Source organism: Bos indicus x Bos taurus, chromosome 15 (genome assembly GCF_003369695.1).
Source record: "Bos indicus x Bos taurus breed Angus x Brahman F1 hybrid chromosome 15, Bos_hybrid_MaternalHap_v2.0, whole genome shotgun sequence".
Taxonomy (NCBI): domain Eukaryota; kingdom Metazoa; phylum Chordata; class Mammalia; order Artiodactyla; family Bovidae; genus Bos; species Bos indicus x Bos taurus.
In genome coordinates, this window is record NC_040090.1 from 49,128,032 (window position 1) to 49,140,324 (window position 12,293).

The following is a 12,293-nucleotide window of genomic DNA, read 5'->3' on the forward strand; positions in this document are numbered from 1 at the left end:
ACCAAAATCGAATCCATTAATAACTGTAACACAAGCCTATGATATCTGAGTATAGTCCCCTTTATGAGGATAGAATGTGGTTTCTTACATTCCCACCACGTGCAAACTAAAAAGCAGTGTGTCTGCCCCCTGAGCACCGTATGCATAATAAAATAGGTACAGGGTAACTGCAGTAAAATCAACCTTTTAGAAAAGAGGAAAACAGGAAACATAGCAGTCATATATCCATGGAAATTAAAAAAAATACTCTGTGGCAAAAATAGCAAGGTGCTAATAGCTCTCTGCTCTATCCATAAATACATTCTTTGGTTTTTCTATCAGGCAACCCCTGCTTCACCTTTCTGGGAGGAACTCCCTCGTCTTATGTCCTCAGGGGCCCTTGGCATTGCCCTCTGGGATGTTTTTATTGCCCACTAACCTTCAAGGACACAAGTGGCCTTTGAAAAGTGTCCCCTTCCTGAAGAGTGGACAGCTTTCACACTTTTTTTCCTGTTATTATGGGTTTAGGGCCTTGGGAATTGTTTTAGAAAGTTACAAGCTATTTCAGCTTGGGCTTAGGGTTTTTATTTGTTTTTTGTTTTCTTCTGCTTTTTGGAAAAACAGTTCCCTAAAAACTTAGTAGGTCTCTGGTCTGTTTTCTTCAATTATTACCATGAGAAAGCACAAAGATCTTATGAAGATTGCTTTTAGCAAAGAACCTCATCTTTTACTTGCTGGCCTCTGTGTTCTTGCTCTCCCTTTGGGTCTTAAATGAGTGGGACCTACTTAGTATTGTTTTGAACTGTAGGCTGGGATGGGATAACAACAGTCTTACTCTGATCTTTTTCTTTAGGATGGTTCCCATTACTTGGCAGAAAATTCTTAAGGGAAGGTTCTTGGAAAGGTTGTGAAAGCTTTAGCAACTTCCTCAGAACCTTTATTTATAATTGTTTCAGTCTGGAGTATGGTAGTACAGTAGTTGCCTTTTTTAGTTCTTCAGGGCTCCAGATTTGGGACTTTATCAATTTATTTGGTAGATAGAGAGCAGTTCTCTCAGCAAAGCTACATTCCCTTCCATCTCTCTAGACCTGACCATCCTTAGCCTAAGTCACATCTGTCTTGTTGGACTTTGCTGAAAGAGGGAAGGCAGAGCCTACACGTGCTAGCATTCTGAAATTCTATTACCATTTTCTCTGATACCTTATCCTGAGTTTGCATGAGATATCACTGCCCCAAACCTGACCTCCTCAACTAAGCAAGTTCCATTCTTATTATCTCTTTACTTGCTATACCTTACTTCTAGTTACCAAATTCTGTATAGGTTAAGATTCTTCGTTGCAGCTCATTGAATCCTCTTCAGCTGTCAAACAGAATGGAATTAATGTGGGAGGGGTGTATAGATAGCTCACAGCATCTTTGGGAGGGCTGAAAGAATGGAACTTAGGCTGAGTTTCTAGGAACTGCATCACAAGACTAGGCTGCCGAAGAAGCTGCTGCTTTGGGAATAATTGAGAAGCTGTCTGCTAAATCAGGAAGCCACCCACTGGATTAGGAAGCCATGAAGTTGCCAGCTCCAGACACCACCATTGACACACTTTAGATCAGCACAAGTGGATACTTCATGTCGTGCTTCTCTTCTTTCCCCATGGAACTCAGCTCTGAGTAAAAGTTTCAAGTGAGTGCAACCAATTGTTTGAACCAATCATATATGGGATCCTAGCTGCAAGGGAGGTTGGGAAATAATATTTAATTTCCTACCCCTATTGTAGCATGCTTACAGCTGCTAAGTGAACAAATCTGTACTAATAATTCCAAATTTTAATTGCTTCTCTTAACATTAATAATTTTAGAAACAGTTCTCATTTTATAAACTTTAAAATAATCATTGTATACTCCTCCAAACACTTCAGATTTTTTCCCCTTAAATCATGGATCCTAGAATTGACTATAGCAATCTAGAAAAGTTCTACTTATATGTATCTTAAAAAAAAACCTACAAAAATCACTCAGCAGAGTAATGCTATTTTTCTAGAGATGGGGAAGAATTCCTAACTCTGTTGTTTAAATTATAGGAAATATTTTTAAATGGTCTGGGGTATACTTTTGTTGATGACTTTATTGTGATAAGACAGGGATTCACATATGATAAAACATTTTAGATGGTGGACTGGGGTCAAATCAGAAAGTAATGGAGGCAATGATATTGTACTTTTATGTGACAAATATCAATACAACAGCCATCGTATTGCATATGTGCTAAGTCGCTTCAGTCATGTCCAACTCTGTGCAGCCCTATGGACTGCAGCCTGCCAGGCTCCTCTGTCCATAGGATGCTCCAGGCAAGAATACTGGAGTGGGTTGCCATGCCTTTCTCCAGGCGATCTTCCTGAACCAGGGATGGAGACCGTGTCTGTTACGGTTGCATCGGCATGTAGGTTCTTTACCACTAGCACCACCTGGGAAACCTAGCAGTCGTATTCAGTTCAGTTCAGTTCAGTTCAGTCGCTCAGTCATGTCCGACTCTTTGCAACCCCATGAATTGCAGCACACCAGGCCTCCCTGTCCATCACCAACTCCTGGAGTTCACTCAAACTCATGTCCATCGAGTCAGTGATGCCATCCCCAGCCATCTCATCCTCTGTCATCCCCTTCTCCTCCTACCCCCAATCCCTCCCAGCATCAGAGTCTTTTCCAATGAATCAACTCTTCGCATGAGGTGGCCAAAGTACTGGAGTTTCAGCTTTAGCATCACTCCTTCCAAAGAACACCCAGGACTGATCTTTGGAATGGATTGGTTGGATCTCCTTGCAGTCCAAGGGACTCTCAAGAGTCTTCTCCAACACCACAGTTCAAAAGCATCAATTCTTCAGCACTCAGCTTTCTTCACAGTCCAACTCTCACATCCATACATGACTACTGGAAAAACCATAGCCTTGACTAGATGGACCTTTGTTGGCAAAGTAATGTCTCTGCTTTTGAATATGCTATCTAGGTTGGTCATAACTTTCCTTCCAAGGAGTAAGTGTCTTTTAATTTCACGGCTGCAATCACCATCTGCAGTGATTTTGGAACCCAGAAAAATAAAGTCTGATACTGTTTCCACTGTTTCCCCATCTATTTCCCATGAAGTGATGGGACCCGGATGCCATGATCTTAGTTTTCTGAATGTTGAGCTTTAAGCCAACTTTTTCACTGTCCTCTTTCACTTTCATCAAGAGGTTTTTTAGTTCCTCTTCACTTTCTGCCATAAGGGTGGTGTCATCTGCATATCTGAGGTTATTGATATTTCTCCCAGCAATCCTGATTCCAGCTTGTGCTTCTTCCAGCCCAGCATTTCTCATGATGTATTCTGCATATAAGTTCAATAAGCAGGGTGACAATATACAGCCTTGACGTACTCCTTTTCCTATTTGGAACCAGTTTGTTGTTCCATGTCCAGTTCTAACTGTTACTTCCTGACCTGCATATAGGTTTCTCAAGAGGCCAGTCAGGTGGTCTGGTATTCCCATTTCTTTCAGAATTTTCCACAGTTTATTGTGATCCACGCAGTTGTATTACAATACATTAAATATATCAAAGTAACACGTTTTACTGAAGAAGAAAAATGGCAACCCACTTTGGTGGAATCCCATGGACAGAGGAGTCTGATGGGCTACAGTCCATGAGGTTGCAAAGAATTAGACATGACTTAGCAACTAAACAATAACATGTTCTACATCTTAAATTTACACAGTATCATATATCAAATATATTTAAGTAAAAAAATTAATTGGAGGAGAGCATAGAGAAATTTTTAAAAATGCTTTTTTGGCATGAGTAGATAAGGGACCAGAGAAGGCAGTGGCACCCCACTCCAGTACTCTTGCCTGGAAAATCCCATGGATGGAGGAGCCTGGTAGGCTGCAGTTCATGAGGTCGCTAGGAGTCAGACACGACTGAGCAACTTCACTTTCACTTTTCACTTTCATGCCTTGGAGAAGGAAATGGCAACCCACTCCGGTATTCTTGCCTGGAGAATCCCAGGGACAAAGGAGCCTAGTGGGCTGCCGTCCATGGGGTTCACAGAGTCAGACATGACTGAAGCGACTTAGCAGCAGTAGCAGATAAGGGACAGATGTTAATGTAGACATACCTCAGTTTCCAACAAATTATAATTTATTAAAAATAGAATTGTTAGCCTAAGATTATTTATGGACATAAGGAATTCCAGTTGATATGAGTGTTGGGCATTTATTACTGAGGGTTGTTTCTTAAAGAGTTGCTAATCGTATTCTTTCCAGCTCTCTTACAAAGTATTGATCCTCTGTTTGATTTACCCCATTCATTTTTATATTCTTTAGATATTAAAAAGTCTTTGGCTTAGTTGACTTAGTAGTATGTATAAGTAATTTGAAATTTTGTTTCACATATGAATTTCCATGAAGCATTTTATAGTATACTTGCTTTTATTTGTTAAGTCATGTCCAACTCTTTTGTGATCCCATGGAATGTAACTCACTATGCTCCTCTGTCTATGGAATTTCCCAGGCAAGAATACTGGAGTGGGTTGCCATTTCCTTCTCTAGGAGAATCTTTCTGATCCAGAGATCAAACCTGTGCCTCCTGCACTGGCAGATGGATTCTGTACCACTGAGCCACTGGGAAGCCCTATAGCATACTTAGTTATATATAATTAAAACTATATTTTCAAAGACAATAGTCCTCTATAGTATTTGACTGTCACTGAAGGAAACTGAAATTTAGAAGTTTAAAAGTAGTGGTAAAAGATCCTTTTGAGAGATGGCTCTTTTTGTTTGTTTGTTTAACCAAGATTTGTTTACAACAGCATTTTTTCATGCTAATTGAACATATTTGTATTACCATAAATCTAAGAGCAGGTCTGTTTTTCATATGAGGAAAAATAAGAAGAAAAAATTTGTGCTAATGTGACTTTTTTTTAAGATAGTCAAGCTAATAAGAGAGGTGATGAGAAATGTGTGTGTGTTTAAATATTTATTTATTCTTTGGCCAGTTTGGGTCCTCATTGCTGTGCGTGGGTTTTCTCTAGTTGTAGCAAAGGAGGCTACTCTCTAGTTGCTGCACGTGGGCTTCTCACTGTGGTGGCTTCTCTTGTTGCTGAGCACTGGGCTCCAGGGTGCGCGGGCTTCACTGGTTGCAGCACATGGGCTCAGTGGTTGCAGTTTCTGGGCCCTGGAGCACAGGCGCAATAGTTGTGCTTGTGGGCTTAGTTGCTCCGCAGCATGTGGGATCTTCCTGGGCAGGGATGGAATCCATGTCTCCTGCATTGGCAGATGAATTCTTTACCACTGAGCCACTAGGGACGGCCAAAATGTTTTTTTTAGGGAGAAATATTGACAAGTCTGAGCTTTCCTGGTGGCTCAATGGTAAAGAAACTGCCTGCAACGCAGGACACATGGGTTCAGTCTCTGGGTCGGGAAGATCCCCTGGAGAAGGCCATGGCCACCCACTCCTATATTCTTGCCTGGAGAATTCCATGAACAGAGGAGCCTGGTGGGCTATAGTCCATGGGGTTGTAAAGAGTCGGACACAACCGAGCGACTAAGCACATTGACAAGTCTAGTTCTGGTTAGTGCCTAAAGTTTAATTTCTCTTTTATAGCTGTAAAGTAAATAAAGAAGAAATTGAAAAAGAGGCAGTTAGATGATGACTTTTATAATTTTCATGCAAGATTTGTGTCTCCTGAAAAAGCTGCTAGAGAAGATCATCTTTACCCTTAACCAAGTACGTCAACTTGATACTTTAATGCATTTGTTTTGTTGGAATTGAGAGACTAAGGTGTATTCCGTAAAATGCAGAGTTCCTGTGGATGATAAAATGGAAGACTGTAATGACAGCTTGTTTTCAAGGTATGAGATTTGAAGGAAATCAGATCTTTTCTTTGCTTTTTTTTTTCTTTAACACGATATCATTAGCAGGACTTCAGTCTTTCCATACTGTTTTAATTAATCAATTAGTTAATGAAAATGCAACAACTTAGATCTAATAAATGGCAATTTTTCCCAGCTTTTAGTTTTTAAAATTTTATGTTGAACTATAGTTGATTTATAGTATTGTGTTAGTTTCAAGTATATAGCAAACTGATTTTTATATATATATACACATATGCTTTTTCCGATTCTTTTTCATTATAGGTTTTCACAAGATATTGAATGTAATTCCCTGTGGTATACAGTAAATCCTTGTTGTTTATCTGTTTTATATATAGTGTTATGTATCTGTTAATCCCATTTTCCTGATTTATCCCTTCATTCCTCTATTCCCCTTTGATAACCATGTTTGTTTTCTATGTCTGTGAGTCTGTTTCTGTTTTGTGAATAAGTTTATTTGTATTCTTTTTTAGATTCCACGTATGAGTTATATATTTATCTTTCTCTGATTTATTTCACTTAGTATGATAATCTCTTGGTTTATCCATGTTGCTGCCAATGGCAATATTTCATTCTTTTTTATGACTAATACTCCATTCCATTCCATATGCCACATCTTTGTTATCCATTCATTTGTTAATGGACACTTAGATTGCTTGGCCATTATAAATAGTGCTGCTATAATTTATTTGTTGTTTTCCATTAAAATTTTTTTATTGGAGTATAATTAATTTACAATATTGTGTTAATTTCAGGTGTACAGCAAAGTGACTCAGTTATACTTATATATATATCTCCACTCTTTTTTAGATTCTTTTCCCATATAGGCCATAACAGAGTGTTGAGTAGAGTTCCTTGCATGGTACAGTAAGTCCTTATTAGTTATCTATTTTATGTATAGCAGTGGGTATATGTCAATCTCAACCTCCCAATTTATCCCTCTATGCACTCACCCCCTGGTAACCATAAGTTTGTTTTCTATGTCTGTTTCTGTTTTATAAATAAGTTTATTTGTATCATTTATTTAGATTCCACATATAAGTGACATCATTTGTCTTTATCTGACTAACTTCACTCAGTATGACAATCTTCAGGTCCTTCCATGTTGCTACAAATGGCATTATTTCATTCTTTTTTATGATTGTATAGTTGTTATGAATTAGTAACCATGCTTAAAGAATTCAAGAATTGAGCCAGAACAAGCAGCAGCAGCAAGTGGTGAAGACACCAAATTGAAAAATTTGGACTTATGGTTACCAGCACTACCAACCTGTTTATTGAGACAAAAACAAAGCAAAACCAATAAAACCTTTTATTACATTTTAGAAATTTAGGATTTCCCTCCAAATATTTCCTATTAGAATTATGTAGAAAAAACTTACATTTCATGTTTCAGTTCAGTTCAGTTCCGTCGCTCAGTCATGTCTGACTCTTTGCAACTCCATGGACTGCAGCATGCCAGGCTTTCCTGTTCATCACCAGCTCCCAGAGCTTGCTCAAACTCATGTCCATCGAGTCAGTGATACCATCCAGCCATCTCATCCTCTGTCATTCCCTTCTCCTGCCTTCAGTCTTTCCCAGCATCAGGGTCTTTTCCAATGAGTCAGTTCTTCACATCAGTTGGCCAAAGTATTGGTGCTTCAGCTTTAGCATCAGTCCTTCCAGTGAATATTCAGGACTGATTTCCTTTAGGATTGACTGGCTTGATGTCCTTGCAGTCCAAGGGACTCTCAAGAGTCTTCTCCAACACCACAGTTCAAAAGCATCAATTCTTCAGCGCTCAGCTTTCTTTATAGTCCTTCTCTCACATCCATACTTGACTACTGGAAAAACCATAGCTTTGACTAGATAGACCTTTGTTGTCAAAGTAAAAAGCAGAGGCCTTTTAATATGCTGTCTAGGTTGGTCATAACTTTTCTTCCAAGGAGCAAGTGTCTTTTAATTTCATGGCTTCAGTCACCATCTGCAGTGATTTTGGAGCCCCCCCCCCTAAATAAAACATTTCATGCTTACAGATGTCTGTAATTTTCACAAATTTATTTAGTCATAGTCTGGATGATGAATGCCATGTACCAGCTTGGTCAGCCAGCCCTTGACTGTGTATTTGTCTTACAGGCTCACTGTTCCAGTTGCCTTCCAAGCTCTGCCTGCCTTTAAACAAGGTTTCTTTAAAAAATAATTTTAAAAATAAGTTTTGTTTTGTTTATAATTTGTTTACAATCTACTATAAGCAATAGATATGACTTTAGCTGTGCAAATTTTCCTCTTTCCTGTTTTTTTTTTTGGCCATGTCACACAATTTGTGGCATATTAGTTCCCCAACCAGGATGAAACCCAGGTCTCAGCAGGAAAGTGTCAAGTCCTAACCACTGGACCATCAGGGAATTCCTCCTCCTTTTGTTTTATCCTTAGTGATGAGTATGTTTCCTAAGACTGTCCAGGATTATGAAAATATATCTTGCAATTAAATTGTTAAAATATTTCATTTTAAGGGACTGTTTACCCCCCCTCAGTGTCTATGTTGAGAGCTTTGTACTTTCCTTCTTAATAAATCCTATTCGCTTGCAAAAAAAAAAAAATTCATTTTACAATTCTTAAAATTTTGCTTCTCTGACATTTTTAAATGAATAATTTATTTTCCATGTGATTTTAAAGTTCTAATTTTAAAGTTTCCTTGTCTGAGTGTTTTAAAAATAAGGGGGAAAAAATAAAATTCCATCTATTAGTATTCTTTGCCACCTCCCATGAATCATTGTATTAAAACGTTACTTTTAAATTGTAGTCCATTTAAAATGCTCTTTTTTAGTGGTGTGAGAATATGTGCGCTTTAATTAAATCCTTATCCTCACATAGATTCCCTGTGTATGGAGTAAGAAACATGTGTTCAGCCTATGCCATTCTGTATTTGTTTTGTTCCATATGACTTAACCATTGTGCTGTCCACTGTTACACTACATTTGTTAAAGTGATTTAAGTTTGCTTTACTTTTGAACTTTATCCTTTCTTTTCTTGGTGTTGTTGCTTCATAAATATTTCCTTATTCGAATAGTGATATTTTACAAATTATTTCCTTTTTGAGACATATTTGCCATGTCCCTTGATGTTTTAAACATTTTTAATGGTAGTATTGAAGCATTTTTTTCCTTCTTGTTCTCGAGCATTGAGTAAGGTTATCTTAGAATTTGTATTTTTAACTTTTTCCTGGACTAACACTCAGTCCTAATCCTGCATTTATTTCTTGCTTCCTTTGATGTGTTTCATTCTCTAAAAACACATACACATCTCTGTTTCATTCAGAGTCAAGAATTGATCTTGGGGAAAAGAAAACCATGTTTGCAGAAAAGTCAGGTTTTCTAGGGCTCGTTAGGCAATAAGGCAATCTTCCTAGAGTGGTTTCTGAGCACTGCAGAGAGTGCTTCTAACCCTGAAGAAAGTTTCTAACTCATGAGTAGAGATGTCCTGACTCCCTCCCTTTAACAGAGTGAAACAGGTTATGGAGCAAAAGCATCTGTTCAGACTACTGTAAATGTCCCTTGTCCAATTCTTTAGCTTTTTGATACCCTCCTTAAATAATAATAGTGTTTTTGAAAATACTTTGTGCATCCCAACAGACATTTTCCATCTTACATTTGTTAGTAAAGGAAAATAAGTATTTTGGGGAACAGGAAGACCAGGACATAAATTTGACAATCTCTGATATGAAGAGAGCGGCTTCCCAGGTGGCGCTAGTGGTAAAGAGCCCATCTGCCTGTGCAGGAGACTTAAGAGATGTGGGTTTGATCCCTGGGTCAGGAAGATGCCCTAGAGGAGGGCACGGCAACCAGTATTCATGTCTGGAGAATCCCATGGACAGAGGAGTCTGGTGGGCTACAGTCCATAGGGTCACAAAGAGTTGGACACAATTGAAGTGATTTAGCACATGCACTCACTGATTAGATGAGAAGTAGCATAGTGTATTGTTTCATTATTACTTTTGCCTGGATGATCTGAGTTTTAATTAAGTTCTTTCCTCTCTAAGTACTCTACCATTTTTCTACTGTTGTATTGACTTTTCCAGGCTTCCCTTGTAGCTCAGTTGGTAAAGAATCTCCCTGCAGTGCAGGAGACCCGGGTTCAATCCCTGGGTTGGGAAGATCCCCTGGAGAAGGAAATGGCAAACCGGCTCCAGTATTCTTGCCTGGAAAATCTCATGGACAGAGGAGCCTGGTGGGCTGTAGTCCATGGGGTCGCAAAGAGTCAGGCACTACTGAGCGACTAACGCTAACGCTTATTGACTTTTCCAGTACTGTATTTCCAATGCACCTCCTTAATCATTAGAGAAAGCTTAGAGGGATACAGACAGTTGTAGTACCATTGTTAGCCATCTTAAGGTTTCATGGCCACCATCTTCATGGCACTTACTATCCAATATTTCAAATAAATTCTCCTCTTCCCTCATAATTCCAAACTATTAATCTTTTCTCTAAGGGAGTCTGTTGTATTACTAATTAAAATTTGGAGGTGATTTTATTAAAACAGGATTAATTTTCAAAAAAATTATATTAAAGATAAAATAGAGGCTAAATCTTTTAAGGACAACGATTTGAAGGCAGTTAATGACCAGAGTGACCTTCATTCATTTGCGATGGCTTTGGTGACTTTGGCTTTGGTAGTTCAGTTTTCCCCTGTCAATCCAGTGTAAGGGCCTAAGAATGGACGGGCCCTGGAGGCTGAAGGAGCCAAGGGGGAGGAAGGAGCCCCCTTTCCACTGAAGGTATTTCTTTCTCTGAGGTGGTTAATCCAGGATCTATTAGCACATGAAAGTTCCACGCCCTTGCAATTTTCAAAGTATCTGTATGTGTACTCATTTATATAGCCTCTAGCCGAAAGTTCATAGTTTTGGAAGGAATATGTGTTTATGTGTAAGCTTGTGCCTAAAATAGGTCTGGAGGGAAGGCCATTAGTTATCTTGTGTCTTTTGAAAAAAATTGTCTTCTGGAATTAAAACATAAAAAAACTTTTTCATTGTTGCCTTTTCTTCTCATGAAGGAGACCAATATTGCATAACCCATATTTTATCAAAATTTATTATATTCTAAAAACCATTTAATAATGATGGTTTATATATCCTATTTAAGGTCAAGATTATAAAGACCTTTTATTTGTTACAATTAATTTGGGGGTATTTTGAAGTTTTCAAAAATTAAATGTTAAAAAATAACCTTTTATAAGCATGTGGCCAAAAATGTTCTATTGATCTTAAACTTTGGGAAGAAATTTTATTAGTTTGAAGTGTCTTCAGATGTAATTCTTCTTGGCTTATTTAGATATTTTGGGCTATTTTTAAGACTACAAATAAATACTTGGATTTTAATTTGATAATTAGGAAGACACAGAGACTTTATAAAACTTTGCTATATTTGAACTTGTTTTTTGGCTATATGTTGTAAGAATTCTTCCAGAGAAATATTTGTTGGAAAATATTATTCTGGTCATCATTTGTATAGGTTTATATTTAATTATATTAAATGTAAAGTCAGAAAATATGTAGTATTTGTTGTAATTTTCTGGGGAAAAAGAAATTTGACAACATTGAAAAAATGAATTATTTGCAAAACATTAAAGTTGCAGAGTCATGGAACCTCAGGGTCTTAGAAATTGTTTCCCTGGAAGGGACCTCTTCTCCTAGATTTCTTAGTATACTTTTATCCAGTGACAGGATTGAAGTGGACATCATCTGGGCACTAGTGGTAAAGAACCTGCATGCCAATGCAGGGGACATAAGAGATGTGGGTTTGATTCATGGGTCAGGAAGATTCCCCTGGAGGAAGGAATGGTAATCCACTCCAGTATCTTGTCTGGAGCATCCCATGGACAGAGGAGCCTGGCAGGCTATAGTCCACAGGATTGCAGAGAGTCAAACACAACTGAAATGACTTACCACTCACATATATGCTTCCAGGGACAGGACTGAAGTGAAATACACAGTAGTTTCTAGGCTCTTGTCTTCAATATTGAAATCACCTAAGAGCTTCAGAAAAGACTGATTCCTGGGTCTCATCTCCAGAGATTGTGATTTCATTCTTCTGGAGTGTGATCTGGGCTTTGAAATTTTTGAAAGATCTTCAAGTGATTCTAATGTGCAGACCAGTTTGGGAACTGCTGGTAAATTATGTGGAAATTAACCAACGTTAGAGAATCTACACTGGGGAGGAAAGCTGACTGATGTTATGAAGGTTCTATAAGCATTTAAATGTCACTTCAGTCACCTGCTTCCCTGGTGGTTCAGCTGGTAAAGAATCTGCCTGCAATGTGGGAGATCTGGATTTGATCCCTGGGTTGGAAGGTCCCCTGGAGAAGGGAACAGCTACCCACTCCAGTATTCTGGCCTGGAGAATTCCGTGGACTGTATAGTCCATGGGTCTCAAAAAGTTGGACTTGACAGAG